The sequence below is a fragment of the Bos javanicus genome, chromosome 27 (assembly GCF_032452875.1).
Source record: "Bos javanicus breed banteng chromosome 27, ARS-OSU_banteng_1.0, whole genome shotgun sequence".
Taxonomy (NCBI): Eukaryota; Metazoa; Chordata; class Mammalia; order Artiodactyla; family Bovidae; genus Bos; species Bos javanicus.
In genome coordinates, this window is record NC_083894.1 from 44,614,125 (window position 1) to 44,636,888 (window position 22,764).

The following is a 22,764-nucleotide window of genomic DNA, read 5'->3' on the forward strand; positions in this document are numbered from 1 at the left end:
TAGAAAGCTGAGGGGAGAGAGTTGGGTGCAAATTAAAATCCCAATGGTCAGGGTAGGCCTCAAGAATTCAGGTAGGTGAAAAAGAAATCAGGCACCAAAACACGTGATACTTGCCTTTCTGGGCAAAGAAAATACCAGTGTGAGGAACCCACGAGAGAAGTTTGTAGGTTTGTTCAAAGATCAGTGAGGCCAAGGAGTTTGGGGTGGAGTAAGCATTAGGAAGAACAGCAGGATTTGAGGTCTGGGAGCTTACAGGGAAGAGCCTGCAGAGCTCGGTGGACCTTCTTGTGCTTGAGGGAAATGAAAGCATTGGCATTTTTTCCTGGAGTAATTACCAAATTATACTTATTCCTTCTGACTTGTGTGTTGGAATAAGCTGTATGGGGCACAGAAGGAAGGAGCGGTGGGTTCTCAGGGCAACTTTCATCATCCAAGCAGGATGTGAGGAGGCTCGGAATAGGGCGCTGGCCGTGCAGTAGGAGGAAGCACCTGCTTCTGTCTCTATCACTGCAATGCATCATGAGATAACAGAAATAAAAGCAACGTCAAAAAATAAAAATAAAGAAGAAGAAGAAAGAAAAAACCCAAAGAAAGAGCAACTTTCATACTTTAATATGGTGTTCTATTTGGCCATTGATGGCTTAGCAGTAAAGAACCCACCTGCCAATGCAGGAGATGCAGGACACTTAAGTTTGATCTCTGCATTGGGAAGATCCCCTGGAGTAGGAAACGGCAACCCACTCCAGTGTTCTTGCCTGGGAGATCTCATGGACAGAGGAGCCTGGTGGGCTACAGTCCACAGGGTTGCAAAGTGTTGGGCAGGACAGAGCAACTGAGCACATGCCATTGGGTCTATTTATCATTTGAGTAGATAAAATGATCACATTTTCGGTATATTTGGGGACCTCCAACACATGATTCTATGGCCCTGGAATTCTTACTGATAAGTAGTTAAAACAGCTTATTTCTGTTTTAGAATAGAATGATAATTCCTGATTTCTTAATCCAGTTATAGACCTTGCCTATTTTCTTGTCTTTCAGGGAAACAAAATATTAGGAGTATAGTTTTTCCTCTTGATGAATGTGATCTATTATATTACTACCAGAGAACCATTGCTTAATGTTACAGTTAGTTCTTGATTTTCCATACAGTTACAGGCAATTTTAAGTTCACATGAGGAACTAAGGACCTGAAGAAGAAATAAGCTAACCTTGTATATGCAACTGTGTATTATGACTAGAAAGCCTACTATATAGATTAATGTAGCAACATAAATATATGAAGACTGTAGGCTCACCAAGGAAACGTTGTGGCTATAATCAGTACATGAAATTTTTTCGAGTAAAGAAAACATTTTTTTTTTAATTCTCTAAGCATCACTGTTCAACCTAAGAGCCACTAAGCTGTGGCTACTGAGCCCTTGAATGTGGTCAGTATGAATTGAATGCAGTGAAAGTGTAAATATACACCAGATTTTGAAGACAGTATGAGAAAATATGCAAAATATCTCACTAATGTTTCTATATTGAATACATGTTGGAATGATAATTTGAATATATTAGATTAAACTTATTATTAATGTAATAAATTTCCTTTTGTAATACATCTACTAGGAAATATAAAATTACATATGTGGTGTGTATTTGTGACTCATTATATTTCTACCAATGTCTCTTCCCTAAGTTATAAAATGAGAAGGATACCATTTCAAATATTTTTTCTTTACTCCTTTGTCTTCTTGTTAAAAGTTTACATGGCTTTAAGGCAAAGAAAAAGAATTTGTCCCTGGAGATGGAGAGAAAAGTGGATAGAATGCAATAGAGAAATGTGTGATGTATTTTTCACTCTTTTTTAAAGCAGTATATCCCTAACAGTAATTAAACAAATTTCAGCACATCAAAGATAATTCATTCATATGAACACTCAAGTTCTAATTAAAGTCTCCTGCCTCAGACTTAGAAATAATTTATTTCATTTTGCTTTTATTTTACTGATCACTGACATTTAAAAAAAATAATAAACACAATACTGGTCACTCAGTTACCATGGCTGAACAGACACCACACTGTTGGCTAAACTATTATGTCTATTGCTATTGTTGTTCTTCAGCCATTAAATCGTGCCAGATTCTTTGTGACCCCGTGAACTGCAGCACTCCAGGCTTCCCTGTCCTTCACTATCTCAGAGTTTGCTCAAACTTATGTCCCTTTATTCGGTGATGCCATCCAGCCATCTCCTCTTCTGTCACCTTCTCCTCCTGCCTTCAATCTTTCCCAGAATCAGGGTTTTTCCAGTGAGTCAGTTCTTCGCATCAGGTGGCCAAAGTATTGGAGTTTCAGCTTCAGTATCAGTCTTTCCAACGAATATTACGAATCGATTTCCTTTAGGATTGACCAGTTTGATCTCCTTGCAGTCCAAGGGACTCTCAAGAGTCTTCTCCAACACCACAGTTCAAAAGCATCAATTCTTGGGTACTCACCGTTCTTTATGGTCCAACTCTAACATCTGTACATGACTACCGGAAAAACCATAGCTTTCACTATAGGACTTTGTCACCAAAATGATGTCTCTGCTTTTTTTTTTTTTTTTAATTTAATTTTATTTAACTTTACAATATTGTATTGGTTTTGCCATATATCAAAATGAATCTGCCACAGGTATACATGTGTTCCCCATCCTAAACCCTCCTCCCTCCCCATACTATCCCTTTTTAATATGCTGTCTAGGTTTTGTCACAGCTTTCCTTCCGAAGAGCAAGTGTCTTTTAAGTTCATGGCTGTGGTCACCATCAGCAGTGATTTTGGAGCCAAGGAAATAAAATCTGCCACACTTTTTCCATGTTTTCCCCGTCTATTTGCCATGAAGTGATGGGACTGGATGCCATGATCTTAGTTTTCTGAATGTTGAGTTTTAAGACAGCTTTTTCACTCTTCTCTTTCACTTTCATCAAGAGGCTCTTTAGTTCCTCTTCAATTTTGCCATAAGGGTGGTGTCATCTACATATCTGAGGTTATTGATATTTTTCCTGGCAATCTTGATTCCATCTTGTGCTTCCTCCAGCCCAGTGTTTCTCATGATGTACTCTGCATATAAGTTAAATTAGCAGGGTGGCAATATACAGCCTTGATGTACTTTTTTCCCAGTTTTGAACCAGTCCAATGTTCCATGTCTGGTTCTAACTGTTGCTTCTTGACCTGCATACAGGTTTCTCGGGAGGCAGGTAAGGTTGTCTGGTATTCCCATCTCTTTAATAATTTTCCACAGTTTGTTGTGATCCACACAGTCAAAGGATTTATCATAGTCAATGAAGCAGAAGTCAATGAATTCAGTTACCTTTTGCAGTCTATTGTTATGGAGAATCCAAAAGAGAACTCTGAATTGCCCAAACCACCTATTCCCAAATTCTAAATAAATCTTAAATCAAGGTTGTGTAACATTGTGTAACTTAATTATTCTAGATTATGTGTTTCATAATATTTGCTACTTGAATTATCATTTATATAATTATTGCATTTGGCTATGTGCACCAAATCCTATGGTTTTCCCAGGTGGCGCAGTGATGAAAAATTCACCTGCCAATGAAAGTGACTCAAGAGACATAGGTTCAATCTCTGGGTCGGGAAGATGGGATCCCATGCCAGGGTTCTTGCCTGGAAAACTGCATGGACAGAGGAGCCTAGTGGGACCAAGTCCACGGGGTCACAAAGAGTTGGGCGCAACTGAGTACACACACACACACACACACACACACACACATATACACGCATATATATATATACACACATACTCACACACACACACACACATAAACACACACATGCACACACACACACACACACATACGCACACACACACACATACACACACGCACACACACACACACACATACACACACATACACACAGACACACAGACACATATCCACACACACACACACACACACACACATACACATACACACATACTCACACACATACACACATAAACATGGACACATATCCACACACACACACACATAAACACACACATGCACACACACACACATACACACACATACCCACACACACGTGCACACACACACATGCACATACACACACACACACATAAACACACACATACACACAAATACATGCACACACACATACACACATACACATATACACTCATATACACATATACACTCATATACACATATACACTCAAATACATGCAGACACACACACACACACACACATGCGCGTGTGTGCAAAAGACTGTAGCTCAAGACTCAAAGTTCAGTTGAATATTTCTTTTTCCCGCCATTGTCCTGTAAGTAGTTTTCTGTTTCACCCTGTGTACTCTATTCATTTTGGTTAATTTTTTTGTATAAGATATGAAACTTAGACCAAGTTCATCTTTTATTTCTGTGGCCTCTGAAAGACCATTTTTTGACCATTTGCTTCTGCAGTCTTGATTGCCATATTGAAACCAGGAAAACAGATTCTTCCCATTTTATCCTTTTTTTAAAAAAATAAATATTCTAGTTCCTTTGTTTTACATAAGCATTTTACTAAGCTTATCTATGCGAAAAATTATTGCTGAGATTTTGATAGGAATTGTTGTAAACTTATACTCTTTGTAGGAATTCACTGTCATTTTCTAATTCTTAAATTTGGTATGCCTCTCCATTTTTTATTTCCTTCAATTTCTTTTATCATCTATTATCCTGAGGTTAGTGTCTATTTTTTTTTTAACCTATCAGTTTGAGATTCTGAATTCTTAGCATCATGCTTGAGTTTTACTTTAATAAAACCTGGGCACTTCAGATATGAAGCTTCCGCTTTAGCCTGTCTCCTCTGACACCTGTGTGGGATGGGGGGACGGTGAGGAATGGGCCCCTCCCTCACTGCCAGTTGGGAGCTGAAGGTCAGATTCTCAATTCTGCCTCCACTGACACTAAAGTAGGTAAAGGTTTTACTCATTACTGAGTGAATGTTCTTCTTCCTCACAACATCGCCACTAACATCTCTCCAATTGGAAAAGGCAGAAATGTCTTGTTACTCTTCCCTAGGATAACATGGTTGGAGTTTCAGCTCCAGCGTCAGTCCTTCCAGTGAATATTCAGGGTGTGTTTCCTTTAGGATGGACTGGGTGGATCTCCATGCAGTCCAAGGGACTCTCAAGAGTCTTCTCCAACACCACAGTTCAAAAGCATCAATTTTTCGGCTCTCAGCTTTCTTCACAGTCCAACTCTCACATCCATACATGACCACTGGAAAAACCATAGCCTTGACTAGACGGACCTTTGTTGGCAAAGTAATGTCTCTGCTTTTTAATAAGCTGTCTAGCTTTCATCACAGCTTTCCTTCCAAGGAGCAAGTGTCTTTTAATTTCATGACTGCAGTCACTGTCTGCAGAAAATAAAATTCGCCACTGTTTCCATGTTTTGCCTGTCTATTTCCCATGAAGTGACATCGTGGAAGCGGGTCTGATTATCACTGGCCAGTGGTGCATTGAAAGTGAAAGTGAAGTCACTCAGTCATGTCTGAGTCTTTGCGACCCCATGGACTGTAGCCCACCAGGCTTCTCTGTCCATGGGATTTTCCAGGCAAGAATACTGGAGTGGGTTACCATTTCCTTCTCCAGGAGATCTTCCCGACCCAGGGATTGAACCCGGGTCTCCTGCATTGTAGGCAGATGCTTTACTGTCTGAGCCACCAGGGAAGTCCCAGTGGTGCATTAGGGCCCCTGTAACACCCCCACCTGGGACTGGGAGGCAGGCGTCAACACTGCCAGATGTCTGTGGAAACGCAGGGTCTCCACTGACCCCCCGTGGGGAGTCATCACCTGGGGGTGCAGTCCCGGGCTCACTTTGACCTCTCTGAAACCAGGCTGACAAAGGAGGACGTCCGGGCTACCCATGCTTTGCCGGGGTGGATGGAGTGAGGTCACATCTGTTCTCTGTGGTGTTTGGCTGAGTAGAGAGGTATTATCTAAAGTTTTCTGTCTTCTCAGATTGACCTTTTTCTGGTCCTTTAAACAGTGAGTGCTGATTTTTGTTGGGGCTATTTTTATCTATTGGCATTTCTGGATTGTCAGCTTCTTCAGTTCCAAGTTTGGGATATATTAGACAAAGAGAAAACCCAGAGAAGTCAGTACTGTATCATTCCCTGGTGTTTCATTTTCATTTCATGAGCAACTAAATGAAAAAGAAAAGAGAAAAAAAATGGAGTAAAATATGGAGCAAAATATCCTAGCATTGATCGCCTCATTTTAAACCAACTGAGCACACAGAGAAATAAGGTTCATGGAGCTTTGCCAAAACAGCAGAGACATGAAAAGAGTGCTTTCTGAAGGTGTGGAGTGTGACACTGCCGTGCCCTTACACACACGTAGTCTTCCCTGGGCCTCAACACCCCAGCCAGGCTACCTTCTTCTCTCCATCTGAGTTGTCTATGTTTATCAGATATATAATGCCCCCAAATTTTGCTTATATGTAGTGGGAGAAGTAGGAAAAATCGTGTTTATTCCATCTTCTCTGAAGAAAAATCCTTCCTATGGATAGTTTTGGGCTTCCCAGGCGGTGCTAGTGGTGAAGAGCCCATCTGTCAATGCAGGTTGGACATAAGAGGCGGGGTTCGATCACTGGGTTGGAAAGATCCCCTGGAGAAGGGCATGGCAACCCATTCCAATATCCTTGCCTGAAGAATCCCATGGATAGAGGAGCCTGGGGGGCTACAGTCCTTGGGTGTCACAAAGAGTGGGACACGCCTGAAATGGCTTAGCTCACATGCATGGATACTTTTATTCTTCTTCACCCAGACCAGCAAGGCAAGAAGAGGCTGTATCTCTTGCCCCAAACTCTGCTTTTAGACAAAGGCGGGTGCTTTCACTTGCAGTGTCATGGGAGACGTGGAACTGAAGGCATCTGCAGTTTCTTCTTAGCTCCCCTCTATCTGATCCACTTTGCCATTTTTCAATTACCCAACATCTTCCAAAATGGGCTTTAGATACTTTCCTAGAGGAGCATAAAGAACTACAGGTATAGAAGGCCTGTTTTCTGACAAGCTCCATCACTGGAAGGGAGTTATTTAGCTCTTTCCTCCTACAGGACTTCAAATTATCATGAGGAACCACAAATTACCATGAATCATTTGAGCTGCAGGGTCAGCCAGTCCATCCAGCTGGACTGTGGGAGACCTGATTTTATTAGCGCTAACCAGGCTTGATAGATGGATGTCAAGTTGGACTCGAATTCCTTTACGAAAGAAGCTGTGTCATTACTTAGTGGGTTACTCATTGATTCTGGCTGAGTTGTCGCTGGATTTGATTTCTAGCGAAGCAGACTAATAGAGACAACAGCAGGGAAGAAAGGAAAGCTGGAGGAGACAGGGGGGCTGTCATCCAGGGGGGCCTTGAGCAGACAGTGGTCCCCTGGCCTTTAAATTGGAGGCACTCACCAGCAGGGCTCTGTGAGAGTGGGGAGGGATGACTAGATCACACAAGGTCATTCTGTCGCTCCTCTCAGCATCCTCTTTGTTTGGCACTCTCGACTCTGGGACCACGATGTCTACGCACCTCATCTCTGAGAGTTTTTGTGAGGCTGAAGTGAGGTACATGGTCTTGTCCTCCAATTATGTGAGTAAAACCCTTAGAATTGCCATGTGTGCCTTCGTGCCTCTGCTGTGTCCTCTTTGCTTTCCCGTCTTCCTCCTCCCTGAGCTCCCATTCAGGGCATGAAGAGGAACAGAGAGAGGAAGAAATTCCAGGATCTTTGAGGTATGATAATAGGCCTTGGGACACCAGTTTTATTTGTTCATCGCAAGCCCTGCTGGCGTGAGAGCAGAAAAGGATGGGGAGAGGCAGGTGGGCGGAGGGGTACAGGGTGAGACAGGGATGCGCACCTTTCACGAGCCACGTGTTAACCACGTGCTCCACGCCAGGCTCTGTGCTACACGCTGGAATAAAAATGTATCTGCAGACTGGCCCCTCACCAGATTCTTGTATAGAGGTGTAAACAATGAGACAAATAATAATTACCCAACAGGAGGATTATTAAAGAGGTTTAGAGAAGTGTCTCTGAATACCTAGCACTCTTAACTCTGCCTAGCTGTTCAGGGAAGAAAAATTTCACTGTCATATTCAAAATGCATCTTGTAAAAGGTGGCCAGGAGTTAAGCAAAAAATGGGGAATACTGGGTACAGGAAAGATGAGGAGGGCTGCTTGTAGCATCAAAGATGTGAAGCAACAATAGAAGGGTTATAATGTACCAATAGAGAGGACCCATGGGGGAAAGGACAGAGAGACGAGACAGACACAGCAAATATAACTTGAAAGCAAGGTAAAGTGTGATGCCTTTCAAGTCATCATAAGAGTATTTAGTCTTCAAGGGTTTCTTTTTAAGTTAGCAACAGTGTCTTTAAGAAGGAGTATTCCCTCAACTTGCCTCTGTTCTTAAAACATCAGAAGCTTTATGCCTCAGAGAGAAGGACAAAACTCTTCATGTCTGTTGATCCATCCACATACACAGACTGTGCAAGGCACTTGATGCCATGTTGACTTACCCGTTTTCTTATTGGATTTGATAGGCCACAAGCCCAAGAATTCTCTCAAGAGTGTTTTAAAAAAAAGTAGAACAGGAAGAGATTAAGAGCCTCTTGCTGCATGTGGATGGCATCAAAGGAGTGGTGTTTAGCTTTGCACTTCTACATGTTTAAGTTCAAGAGCATCCTTGTCCTGAATCTCTAATCACATGCTCCAGGTCTACTGTGTATAGCAGATAGATGCATTTGCTTTGCCCACAGAGCTTTTTAAAATTTTGAAATTTTACCCACGTATATTCAATGGTTTCATTGCCTCTCTGTAAAAATCAGAGCACCAGGCTTTCTGGAGCCACGTTTCTGCAGAGCAAATGGGCAGGGAGTAAGGAGCCTCTTGCCCTGGAGCCCGAGCTCTGTGTTCCATCCATCTTCACCTGGCCAGAGTCAGGTGAAGTCACTGGCTTTACTTCCCTGACTTCAAGAGACTTAGAATTCACCAATTCTTAAATAAGTGAGACAATTTAAAATGGAACTCACTCGATTTTGATGATGTCCCTTCTTGTGAGTCTCCCCAAAGGCAGACTCATAAACACGGATTTGGGTACAAGGAGTCTTTTTAGGAGATGATCCCAGGAAGCCGTCACATGAGAGTGAAGACAGGGCAGGTCCACCGACAGCCTGCTCCATGGAGAAACTGGGCATCTTCTATGTGAAGCCACAATATAGGATCTCATGGAGGGGCAAGAGAAGAACATTTCCCCACCATTTATCCTCGCTTGTGGTTGAGAACCGTGCCTGGGAGCCAGTCTGGGTTCTCCATGCTCAGCCTTCTTCCAGGATGGCACAGGAGCCCGATGGCTTGGTCAGGAAGTCGCAGGTGATTGTGAGAAGAGTCCATAGCAGCTGCAGAAAGACTCCATCGTGCCAAGTGATATGGATGAGCAAACAGTAGTTTCTGCTCCACGACATCCTCTTTGAATGAAATGTCCCTCAAAGAGCAAGATGGTAAGATGGGATTAAGCAGGTATACCCATGCAGGAGATCCGGGTTTGATCCTTCAGTCAAGAGGATCCCCTGGAGAATGGAATGGCTACCCACTCCAGTGTTCATGCTTGGAGAATTCTATGGACAGAGGAGCCTGGTGGGCTACAATCCATGGGGTTGTTGCAGAGTCAAACATGACTGATTGATCAACACTCAGGTAAGCATACACAGATTTTGTTAGGGGAAATACCTGAGAGAGAAAATGGGAAAAGGAGAGTCAGGAGACCTCAGTGCAGGTCTGAACTGGAATGCAGAAGAGAGGGACAAGCATGGTGTGTGAGTGCTGCAGACTGCCAAGCCACCTAAGAAAGGTTGGGCAACACCATTTGGGAAGTCTGCAGGAATGGGCGTGTCTGAGCATCCCTGCCGTCCTGCCATTGGCTGGGCACCTTCCTGGGAGGAGTCCTCTGCACAAGTGGGATGGTTCCAGGGCACTCTTGCTAGTTAATTACCATCCTTGCAGTTGACAGGCTGTGGAGTGCATTCTGATGGCCACCACAAATGGTAATAGAAACGCAGCAGGAATACAGCATGCGGTGGTGGACAGTTATTAGTTTAAGGGGGAGAAAGAATAACATATTCATAGCTTTTTACAAACTGTATGGATAACATAATAATTTTTTTTGTATTTATATAGTCATACTTTGAACTTCTTATATATTTGGTATCTTTTCTTTACAGTAAAGTAAAATCTTGACATGGTAGGTAATTTTTCCAGTTACCTAGGAGGTTTAGATGGAAACAGTGAGAGACCTTATTTTTGGGGACTCCAAAATCACTGCAGATGGTGACTGCAGCCATGGAATGAAAAGATGCTTTCTCCTTGGAAGAAAAGCTATGACCAACCTAGACAGCATATTAAAAAGCAGAGACATTGCTTTGCCAAAAAAGGTCCATCTGGTCAAGGCTATGGTTTTTCCAGTAGTCATATATGGATGTGAGAGTTGGACTATTAAGACAGCTGAGTGCCGAAGAATTGATGCTTTTGAACTGTGGTGTTGGAGAAGACTCTTGAGTGTCCCTTGGACTGCAGGGAGATCCAACCAGTCCATCGTAAAAGAAACCAGTCCTGAATATTCACTGGAAGGACTGATGCTGAAGGTGAAACTCCAGTACTTTGGCCACCTGATGCAAAGAGCTGACTCACTGAAAAAGACCCTGATGCTGTCAAAGATTGAAGGCAGGAGAAGAAGGGGATGACAGAGAATGAGGTGGTTGGATGGTGTCACCAACTCAAAGGACAGGAGTTTGAGCAAGCTCTGGGAGTTGGTTGTGGACATGGAAGCCTCCAGACACGACTGAGTGACTGAACTGAACTGAGGTTTAGATGAGAAGGACTTTTTGAATCATCTTGAAAGTCAGACCTAGAACTTCAGAGGCTTACAGCTCACCTCAGCTTCCTAAGGTGTTAACCACCTATGTGTAACCACTGTCTCACCAGATGTTAGAAAATGGTATGTATATATATATTTATAAATTTGGTCATGCCATGTGACGTGTGGGATCTTAGTTCCTGGACAAGGGATCAAGCCCTTGTCCCCTGCATTAGAAGTGGGGAGTCTTAGCCACTGGACCACCAGTGGAGTCCAGAAAGTGGTAGATCTTAATTTTTTCTAATTTTTATTTTGTATAGGAGTATGTAGGCTTTCCTGGTGGCTCAGATGGTAAACAACTGCCTGCAGTGCAGGAGACCCAGCTTCGATCCCTGGGTCGGGAAGATCCCCCAGAGAAGGAAATGTCAACCCACTCCAGTATTATTGCCTGGAGAATTCCATAGACAGAGGAGCCTGGTGGGAAGCAGCTCATGGGGTCGCAGAGTCAGACGTGACTTTCACTTCACTTATACTGGAATACAGTTGACTAACAATGCTGTCTGAGTCTCAAATATACAGTCGTTGGTTCATACTGCATTGCTATCTCTCTTCAAATTCTTGTGCCGTGATTTCTTCTGGGCAGCATGAAATCAGGCATCTGCAACACAGAAGCTGAGAAATGCTACAACTCCTTTCCTCCAAGAGCCTGTTGTCAAACATGTCCCAGCACCCCACTAACAACATTTGTACTAAATATGTCCCAATGTAGTAGAATGAAAGCCTCCAAATATCCTTCCATTTTCAGCCTCACTGAGATTCCATATCATGAGAAGTGTTCCATATGGCTTCCTCTGAAATAGCAAACTCCATTCACCTATTTTTACCATCAAAAGAGGCTACCACTCCTTGTTTCATCACATTTGTTTTCTGAAAAATAGAACACATGGTATTTTTATACCGGTGTTTTATTGTCTGTCTAGTCTGAAAGGTCTAGGAAAAATTACAAAATTGTGTTTTGCTATGATTATGCATGACATGAAGGAACAACACTTTGTTGGATTAACATGCCATCTTTAGGTGCTGTAATGGAGTTAACGTTTAACTGTCAGTGCATGAAATGAGGCCCCTTAAACCTAGAAAAGAATGAGGGTCAGTTTAAATACCCGAGTTCTAATAGCACGGATGCTGTTCACCATTTTAGGGCACTGAGATGGTCTCCTTTCTGTAGGTTAATTCTAACACGTTATATATATATGTGTGTGTGTGTGTGTGTGTGTAAAACTACGTATTAGTTTTATATTGGTGTTAATTGGTGTATGAATACATACATTAATATGTATTAGTGTTTTGTGTTGGTACTAATTGAATTAAAGCAATTTGAATTTTTATGGAAAAGGTGTTTTATAAATAGCAAAGACTATTATGTAATATTCATAACTTTTGCCAACACTCACTACTTTCCTTGTGATTATCTGCCATTTCCAGTAAGTAACATTTTAACATTGGATGTTATCATGAACTCATAATAGGAGACTATTAATCAAAAAAAAAGGACATGTCTATACATTATATTCTATCATATCATGTAATTTAAAAATCAAAATGTCCACAAGACTGGTATAATTTGAGCCCATTTAAGGATACTCTGTCATTTTGGAGTAAACATTGTTTCTCATAAAAATTAGATGTTTTATGAGAGTGTCACATTTAAAAAAATACTCTGCAAAGGAGAACAAAAAGTTAATGTTTAGACAAGGTGGTGTCCATCTGTTTGTGATGCATTGCTGAAACTGAATGTCCTCACTCTACTGAGAGCCCTTTGATTTGAAGGTGGGTGAGGAATTAAGAGAAAGATGTTACAGGAGGTGAATGTATCTACTAGGAAAAGGTGGGAGGTTGGGACAAAGTGGGATTCTGCTTTGACTTAGATTCTTAGACTATGCCAAGGGCTATGTCTAAATAGTAAACAAGAATGACACATATGGAGAAACCTGAGTTTACAGTCCTAACCAGAAAGTCTATGGGGAATGTAAAAAAGTCTTTCAATCCTCAAATGACATTCTGTGAAACTTACCAGATTCATTATGCTGGATCCTTAAGATTCTTTCTGTCTTCATGCCTTTTTTTTTTTTTTTCTCTTTAAGAATAAGGATGGTTCTTCAAAGCCGATCAGTAAATATCTTACTGCACCTTGGTTCCCAGGTAAGAACAGAAGATCAGAGCTTCTTTGGTAGCTGCCTAGTGAGGGGACAGGTCACGGAGGACATATCTTGGGGTGGGGATAAGAGCGCCGAGGGAGGAGAGAAGTTCGAATGAAGGCTAAAGAAAATAGGGGCGGGGCACCCACAGTTTGGTTCCGTGCTTTTCGCATCATGCTGTATAAGCAGATTTGTCAATTTCTGGACTAAACCATATTTCTCTGTAGATAGTGGAGGCTATATTTTCATAATGATCTGTTGTCTGTTTTTACACACACACAAACACACACATATTTTCTCTCAAGAAATTTATAAAACATATATGGTATTTTTTCTTATTTTGATAGCCATTCTATGTGGTATATATAATTAATTCCACGTTATGGATAGATAATTACAGCTCAGAGATGTAAGCTTCTTGCCCTGTGTGAAATACTTACACACGAACTGTCAAGCACAACCCTGCCTTAACCACCATCACTGCGTCATCCTCCTCCTAGCAGATTATTCAGTAACATGATGCGGGAAGAAAAGTTGTTTTGTGATTTACATTGTTTGGAAAGGATACCCATGCCCTTGAACAATTAGAAATAAGGTTAAAATGTATTAAGGCTGTGAGAAATATCATACTTTATCAAAAATAAAACACTTTTGGGTAACCCATCACTTTTTGCAGTTATATGACTTTGAAATATTGATTGAAGAAGGTTATCAACTTCTGGTGGAGCTAGAGAAAGTAACTGGATATCATGAGTTAGGGAAAAGTGACCTAGTCCTTAATTTTCCTCCCTTCTCTTAATATGTCTAAGATTATACTAAGATTGTTTCTGTTTGTTTATGAAGATTTTTAAGTTCAGTATGGAATCCTGAATAGAAATTGCAGAGATGACGCCTAAATGTGAACTCTTGTGGGGAACGTGGCCAGCAGCTGGTTCAGGAACTCCTTAGGCACACTTTCTAGGGACTAAATGTGGGCTTTGGCTCACCAAGTGGGTATTCATAGATTAGATTTTAAAATTTCATCATCTTCTGACTTTTACAAGATCATATGCTCCAGGAGGGCAGGGGCTAAGTTTTATTTCATTGACCACCTTATGAAAAAGAAAGTGAAAGTGAAAGTTAGCCACTCAGTCGTGTCCGACTCTTTGTGACCCTGTGGACTGCAACTGGCAGGCTCCTCTGTCTGTAGGATTCTCCAGGCAAGGATACTGGAGTGGGTAGCCATTTCCTTCTCCAGGGGATCTTTCTGACCCAGGGATCGAACCCGGATCTCCCGCGTTGCAGGCAGACTCTTTACCTACTGATAATTCCTGAGTCATTAAGAGTTACTGAATATATACTTAGATCTTGAATAATTTAACTGAGAAGTGGCTTAAAAACTGAGTACATTCTCAAAACTAATCTCTGCCACGGAACTCCAGGATAGTGGTTCTCCTTGTGGTGGGTGTCGGGGTAGCCACCGGGAGGGAGCAAATGGAACCTTCTGGGGCTCGTGCAGTATTTGTTCCTTGGCTTTTGTGTCGGTTACTTGAGTGTGCTCAGTGTGTAAAAATTCACCATGTATGCACTTTTCCATATATTTATTGTACTTTATTATATTGTAATATATTATATTACACATATATTATATTGTAATATTCAGGGAAACAGACAATCCAAAAGTGAACTATGGCTTCATCTATTTCATCAATCCATTCTGAATATGTCCGCTCTTATAGATACATGGAAATCAAGAATTTATTACTAATTATTAAGGACTAGTAGGGCCTGTTAAACCTCGTTTGGGTAAGCTATGCTTAGATGAACTTGAAATGCAAACATATCGTAATTGCCTTGTCTGGGCTTTTCCATTCTGCTTTGGAAAATTTTTCAAATTATGGTTCCCTAAATGCTTGCGCTATACAGAGGAGTAGGGAAGTTATCCCTATTGTGATTCAAATTTTTGGCTTCATATGTATCATTTAATTTAGTCCATTCAATGGTTTTGAGTTGAATATTATTATCTCCTCTTTATAGGTCAAAATACTAAGATCCAAAGAACTGAATTTATTAGTCTAAAGTCATCGGGCAGGCATGAGATTTCAGTTCTTTAGTCTTTTCTACACAGGCTTTTTTACATACTGTACTGCCATGGGATAAATTGTAGTGAGAGGCATCACTGTCTTGATTAAAGCAAAACAAAATAAATAAGTAAAGAAAAAACTGAACAGTTAATCACAAATTGGACTATAAAAATATCATGGTCTGAAGATTTCAATTTACTTTTGATATCAATGTTTGACATAACTGAATTCTATGGATTTGACTTTTTAATTTCGACATTTTTGATTCATAATAAAATATGCATATACTTTGTGTGTGTTTCTCTATGCCTTTATATAAACACAAATATTATATATCTGTTGTAAGTATAAGACAAATGAAATGCTCATAATTATCCATCAATAAGCAAGTGTTCTGTGAGTTTTTAAAAACTGCCTTTAACTTTCTAAATCAGACATATTCACAAAACTGAATAACACCTTTATCACCTCATTCTCTCTTTGTTTCCAACCATCATGCTTCATATTTAAAATTTTACATTTGTCAGTAAACATCTTCTGTTGTTGGAATGGTTCAAGTTTAGAAGTGAAGTAGGTTGGACAGAAGTTAAATATGGAACAATAATAATAAAAGAAAAATGTAAATTTGCTCTTTTAATGCCCTTTTATAAGGCCTTGAGAAAGCAAGAGACTTTCATCAGGTGAAGTCTGGCAACAACTTATTAAGATTACATTCTCTTCTGCCTTAAGAATATGGATTTTCTTCTTTTACTTAATTTTTTTAAAAAATGTTATTTAGTTGCTGGGTAAAATTTACAAAAAAGGAGAAATGAGTCAATTCTAAAAGGTTCATTTAGTTTCTGACAATATTTTTCACAGCTGCAATGAACTATGAAGAAAGTGAGAGTTGATTAGTATGTGCCATTAATCATTTAGGTAAAAGAAAGGGAGTCTTTAGTTTTCAATGAGCAGAAACAGTGGCACATGAAGGCAAAATCAGTGGTTGACGGGTAGCTTACTCATCTCCTAGAATAAAGTCTAATTTGGAAAAAAAAATTGTGATTCCAGTAGCATTCATTTATGATAGTGAAGTCATTTATTCTCTGTGGCACAAAATATATCACTTGTCGAAATATATTGGCTTTTAAAAATTATCTTTTACTATTTATTTTCCCTATTCAAAGTGAACATGAAGCTGACTCACAAGCATATTCAATGGAAACTAGATAGTCTGCCTCTGAAAGGACAGTTCAGAAGTAATTTGCTTGCTCTGAAAGGCCAGAGAAAACTATCAGAGTCATAGTGTGAAAGGTGCAAAACCTGGTCACTCAAAGGAAAAGGAGAACAAATGCTGTCCAAACAGGTTCTAGACTAGTTTTGGTTGCAGGGGAGTTCAGTGAGGATGGACACAGAGCTGGAGCTAGGTCAGGTGCTTCCTGAAACTCTGTAGGGCACTCACTACAAAAAGGGACTGGATCCTTGTCCGGGCTTTGTGTCCGGACATGGAAATCACAAGTAAAGTCAGTAGGAAATGTTAAATGCAAAGGATGATTAAATAACAACAAGAGATTAACTACTGAGGAATAAAGGGAGCTCCACAGAATTTAAGAATAGAGGACATAGGAAGCATCCCAGTGCCCCGAGCACTTAGAACAGAGTGCTTCAGGAACAGCCCTTTGGGAAGATGCTCTCTGTCCACACAGTTTGTTGTGGTCCCCACGGTCAAAGTCTTTAGCGTCTTCAATGAAGCAGATGTTTTTCTGAAACTCTCTTGCTTTCTTCATGATTCTACGAATGTTGGCAATTTGATTTGTTTCCTCTGCTTCTTTGAAACCCAGCTTGTACATCTGAAAGTTTTGGGTCATGTACTGTTGAAGCCTGGCTGGAAGGATTTTGAACATAATCTTAGTAGCATGTGAAATAAGAACACTTGTGCGGTAGTTTGAACATTCTTTGGCATGCCCTTCTTAGGGATTGGAATGAAAACTGACCTTTTCCAGTTCTGTGGCCACTGCTGAGTTTTCCGAATTTGCAAACATATTGAGTGCATCCCATTAACAGCATCATCTTTTTTACAATTTTCAGTAGCTCAGCTGGAATTCCATCACCTTTGACTCTGTGGGTCACAACAAACTGTGGACAACTCTTAAAGAGATGGTAATACCAGACCACATTATCTGTCTCCTAAGAAACCTGTATGCAGGTCAAGAAGCAACAGTTAGAACCGGACATGGAACAATGGACTGGTTCAAAACTGGGAAAGGACTACAACAAGGCTGTATATTGTCACCAGCTTGTACTTGTGTGCTCAGTCGCGTCTGACTGTTTGTGACCCTGTGGACTATAGCCCACCAGACTCCTCTGTCCAAGGGATTCTCAGGCAAGGATACTGGAGAGGGTTGCCATTTCCTACTTCAGGGCAACTTCTGGTTCCAGGAATTGAACCCATATCTCCTGTGTCTCCTGCATTGGGAGGCAGAGTCTTTTACCACTGAGCCACCTGTGATGCCACGAAGTGAGGCCAAAAAACAAAAAACAGCCCTGAGCACTTAGGGTCCCTGAGCAGATACGCACACCAACTGGCCCTATGTCCTGCTGGGCACAGAGTGCCAGGCTCATCCCCACTCACAGCCACAGCGCGCTCTCTTCTCCTCCCTGAACACCCTGCCTCTCCCTACCTCTGGATCGCAGCCTCTGCTGCCCCTTCGCTCTGGTGCCTGTCACCAGGAGTGCCCCATGGTGGCCTCTCCTCATCAGGAGATTTCCCCCACCATCTTACTAGAAGCCCTGAGCCCTCCACCCCTGCTCTAATGCTATTTTAAAGTTTAAAGAAGTGGGTTTACAGATTAGAGTAAAAAGGTGTCTGGGAGTTCCCTGAGAAAAGAAATAGAGGGACTTTCTTGATGGTCCAGGGATTAAGAATCCACCTGCCAATGCAGGGGGCACAGGAAGATCCCGGGTCCAGGATGAATCACAAGCTGGAATCAAGGTCATCAGGAGCAATATCGATCACCTCAGATGTGCAGATGATACTACTCTAATGATAGAAAGCAAAGAGGGACTAAAGAGGCTCTTGATGAAGGTGAAAGAGGAGAGTGAAAAAGCTGATTTAAAACTCAACATTCAAAAACCTAAGATCATGGCATCTGGTGCCATCACTTCATGGCAAATAGATGGGGAAACAGTGGAAACAGTGACAGACTTCATTTTCTTGGGCTCCAAAATCAGTGCAGATGGTGATTGTGGGCATGAATTTAAAAGATGTTTGCTCCCTGGAAGGAAAGCTATGACAAACCTAAACAGTGTATTAAGAAGCAGAGACATCACTTTGGTGACAGTCAAAGCTATGGTTTTTCCAGTAGTCATGTATGGATGTGAGAGTTGGACTATAAAGAAGGCTGAGCTCTGAAGAATTGATGCTTTTGAACTGCAGTGTTGGAGAAGACTCTTGAGAGTCCCTTGGACTGCAAGGAGATCCAACCAGTCCATCTTAAAGGAAATCAGTCCTGATTATACATTAGAAGGACTGATGCTGAAAATGGAGCTCTGATGCTTTGGCCACCTGATGTGAAGAACTGACTCATTGGAAAAGACCCTGATGCTGGGAAAGATTGAAGGCAGGAGGAGAGGGGACGACAGAGGATGAGATGGTTGGATGGCATCACTGACTCAATGGGCGTGAGTTTGAGCAAGCTCCAGGAGTTGTTGACCGACAGGGAGCCCTGGCATGCTGCAGTCCATGGGGTCACAAAGAGTCAGACACGACTGAGTGACTGAACAACTATGAAACACACTCAGTGACCACCTAGTAGTTCCTGTTTTCTTGTTTTATGGGAGAGTTGGGTCTATAATGGAGTATTTTTCTGTTTCAGACTCTGACTGAAAATGTGCTTGGTTAACATATCATTTTGTGACATTACAATTTTTGCTTTAAAATCCCCTTTTTCTTAAAATGAAAATCAGCAAAGCAGTGTAAAATGTCTCCTTTTCCTGAAGAGAAAGAAAAAAAAATCTCTTGGATTTATTTGCTTTTAGCTTAAGAACAAAATCCTATCCTATTAAAATAACTTCATGTGTTATGAACATAGTAGTCCTCAAATTTGTATCTGAATCAAATGTCTGAGTTTGTTAATATCTTCACCATTTTCTGAAGGTTGTCTTCCTTTCTACTGAAATAATAAATGGGTGAATATCAAGCGTGAGATGCTTGCATCTTTAATATGCCAGCACCTTCTGTCTTAGAGGCATATCGTGCCAGATGGAACATTTCATAAACACTATAAGAAACAAATTACATTAGGTACCCTGGCTAGCACAGTGACACACAGCACCTTGATATAACTCAATTTTGTCTTTGCCTACATCTGAACCATCGCGTTTTAAACCAGCACTGGGATAGTATAAACTATCACGTCTGAATAGAATGATGAATCTGCTCACTATGTTTGTAAAACAGCCAGCCTTATTAATTTCTTCATAACAATATTTATGCTGATAGTTAAACCTTAGAATAGCAAAGTAAGATTATTTTTCCCCAAAACCTATTTTTTAAAGGTGGTATCTTTTTTTATGGACATTTCAAGGATTAGGAAAGAAAGCAATTGAAAAAATTTTGAATCACTGTTCCAGTATTTGCAGTTAAGCAAGTGGACATTTTGCTGCTGTTGTTTTTTAGTCACTCAGTTGTGTCCAACTCCTTGTGACTCTATGGACTGTAGCCCACCAGGCTCCTCTGTCCATGGGGTTTTCCGGGGAAAATTACCGGAATGGATTGCCGTTTTGAAATGAATTTTTAAAAGAAATTATTAACTTGCAGGTTGAAGAAAAGATAAATAATTCCCATCACAAATTGCTATAACTCTTTTGATACTTAAAGAAGGAATATATTTGTCTTCAGTATGTAAATGAGAGAGTAACAGAACACTCAGGAGAAAATAGCGATTAGTAGATAGATAATACACAGAAAGATAAATATAGACAAAAAGGTGAGTAACAGATATGCAGATAGATGTGTGATAGAAAGCCAAAAGCAGTATTTATTTCTCCAATTTGAATAATAAAATATGCCTTTCATAGTCTAAGTGCTTAATTTAAACAAGCACTTCTAGTTAGAAGTTTTATTACAGATGATGTTTTAGAGATGAATTGATGCCACAGGTTGCCACAACTAGAGTAAAACACTTTAAAAAATTATGTATGTACGACAAAGAGAGCTTGGACAGCCTCCTTTTGGCTTAGTGGTTAAGAATCCATCCGCAGTAAAGGAGACGCAGGTTCTAGCCCCAGGTTGGGAAGATCCTCTTGGGGAGGAAATGGCGATCCATTCCAGTATTCTGGCCTGGAGACTCCCATGGACAGAGGAGCCTGGCAGGCCACAGTCCATGGGGTCACAGAGTCAGACACAACTGAGCGAGTGAGAATACACACACACATTTCTTTCACAAACACCTTCCTGTCCACCTTCGCCTGCCTTCTTAACGTCCAGGGGCTTATCTCGGGGCCTGTCTCTGAACCCCAAGGATTCACAGCACGCCCTCCGCACCTCCACTATGAGGAGCTTTCTGTGTGATTGTTTCCATTCCTATGACAAGGTGATAATTGTTTTTCTTCATGACGTGGCTTGCCATTGCAATCTGTTTTATCACACAGTTTAGTAGAAACCAAGAAAAGCTCAGGAAATGCCTCATGAATTCATAGATTAAAATCATTTTCTTAATTGGAAACTTCTTTAATCTCATGAAGGAGACAATGAAATTTGTAGCTGCACGGCTAAGTGCGGAAATTGACGGCTACTTTTTTTCAATTAGTGCACTAAAATATGATTTCAATATGCTAGTGACAGTGAGTTAAGTAAAATATAAAGCACCAGTAAACTATGTAAATCAGGAATTGCATAAATCAAAATAAAAATTCCTAAAATTTTCTCCCTTAAAAAAAGAACTTATCAGTAAGCATACAGTTTGAAATGTGTGATCAAAGAAAATATATTGTACTATGCAAAAGAATCCAGCCAATGATATAGCAAAATAGCTCCTTTGTAAACACCCTTGATAAATCATGACTGTTCTCTTTGCTGAATCAGTTATCTATCTGAGAAAGAATATATATATATACATATACACGTATATATATATATATGATTAGTTTAAACTTATCATGCTATCCCTAGTTTAACATGACCACCATTTAGAACAAAGATGCTCATCTGATTTGATTGATAATAGATCTCTTTTAGAAGCACCTTCTATTATAAAGTTACTATAACAAATTTTTAGAAATTACTGAAACGTAAAAGAAAAACACTCATAATGTTAACAACCTAGCATAAATTTTATATTTTTTCAATCTTATTTTTTATTCAGCTTTTTAAAAAGCATTACAGTGTTTATACACAGAGGCTTTTCTTACTCTCTGTTATAGAGCCAGCATTTTGAGCTTATTAGTCTGTAATACTCAATTTTAATGGTTGAAAAATATTCCATTCTGTGGTTTTAAACTATTTCTTTATTACTGCATTTGGGCGTTTTCTCATCTGTAGTTTTTGTTGTAATTTGAATAGTATTGCCACCTTAATAATGGTAATTATTAAGTACAAGAAGTAGATTTACTGGCTTGAAGCAAAAGAACTTGAATTTTTTTTCCTGCTTTTCTTAATATTTCTTGCTAGACCTTGAATAAGAGATACTTAGTACACACTTTTAAAATACAGAAGTGAAAGGATAGTTGCCGAGGTGCAGCCCCAGCTGATCCAGGGTATTCGAAGGGGAGACGGCTTCGGCAAGTTCACTGGATACAATAGCTTTATTTAAATACTCATTAGAGATATAAAGAGTAATAGAATGAGGATAGCTCAGTAGGAAAATTCAGTGGAGAAAAGAGGCTGAGTAGCTTGGTTTACGTGGAAAATCAATATAACCTGTGACATCAGGTTAGCTCTGACCACGGAGGCTGAAGGCACCCTCTTGAATAGCGGAAGGTGCCCCACCTTAGGCACTTTCTCGAGTGGGTCTTAGAAGCCCAGGCAAATAAATCGTCGCAGAGGATCTCCACGCTCCAGATGGAGATTCAGCTGGAATGTGAAAAGAAAGATTGACATGGGGAGACCAAGCTTTGGTGAGCAAGGCCCACAGCTTTATTTTCAACAGGGGCTTTTATACCCTAAGTTGCACATAGAGGATAATAGGGGATGTGAAATCATACAAAGTCAGCAGTTTTTGATCCTTATTGAAACCAGGGTTTCTCTTCTGCAAACTTATCATATACAAATGGTTTAGATGATTTACATCATTTTCTGACCAGAAGGCCTATTAACATTTTATGACTCTTGACAAAGGTTTGTTAACCGTAAGACTTATTTTCTCTAAGAGTAATCATTTTAAGGTTTGGCACCATCCTTCGAAGGTGTTAGATAAAGTTGCATTCCTATAGGGCAGAGGTGCAGTGGGTTTACAACAAAGGAAAGAATTTATTACCTTAAGGGTCTAAAGTTGCTAACACCAAGGCCACTACTTATTTTTTCTACATACCAACTATATTAATTAATACACATTCAAGGATACAATACAGGGGATGTGGAAACTTTGCAGCAAGCATTGACTCATCAATGAAATCCTTTACTAGTTTTATTCTGACAGTTTCTAACTCTC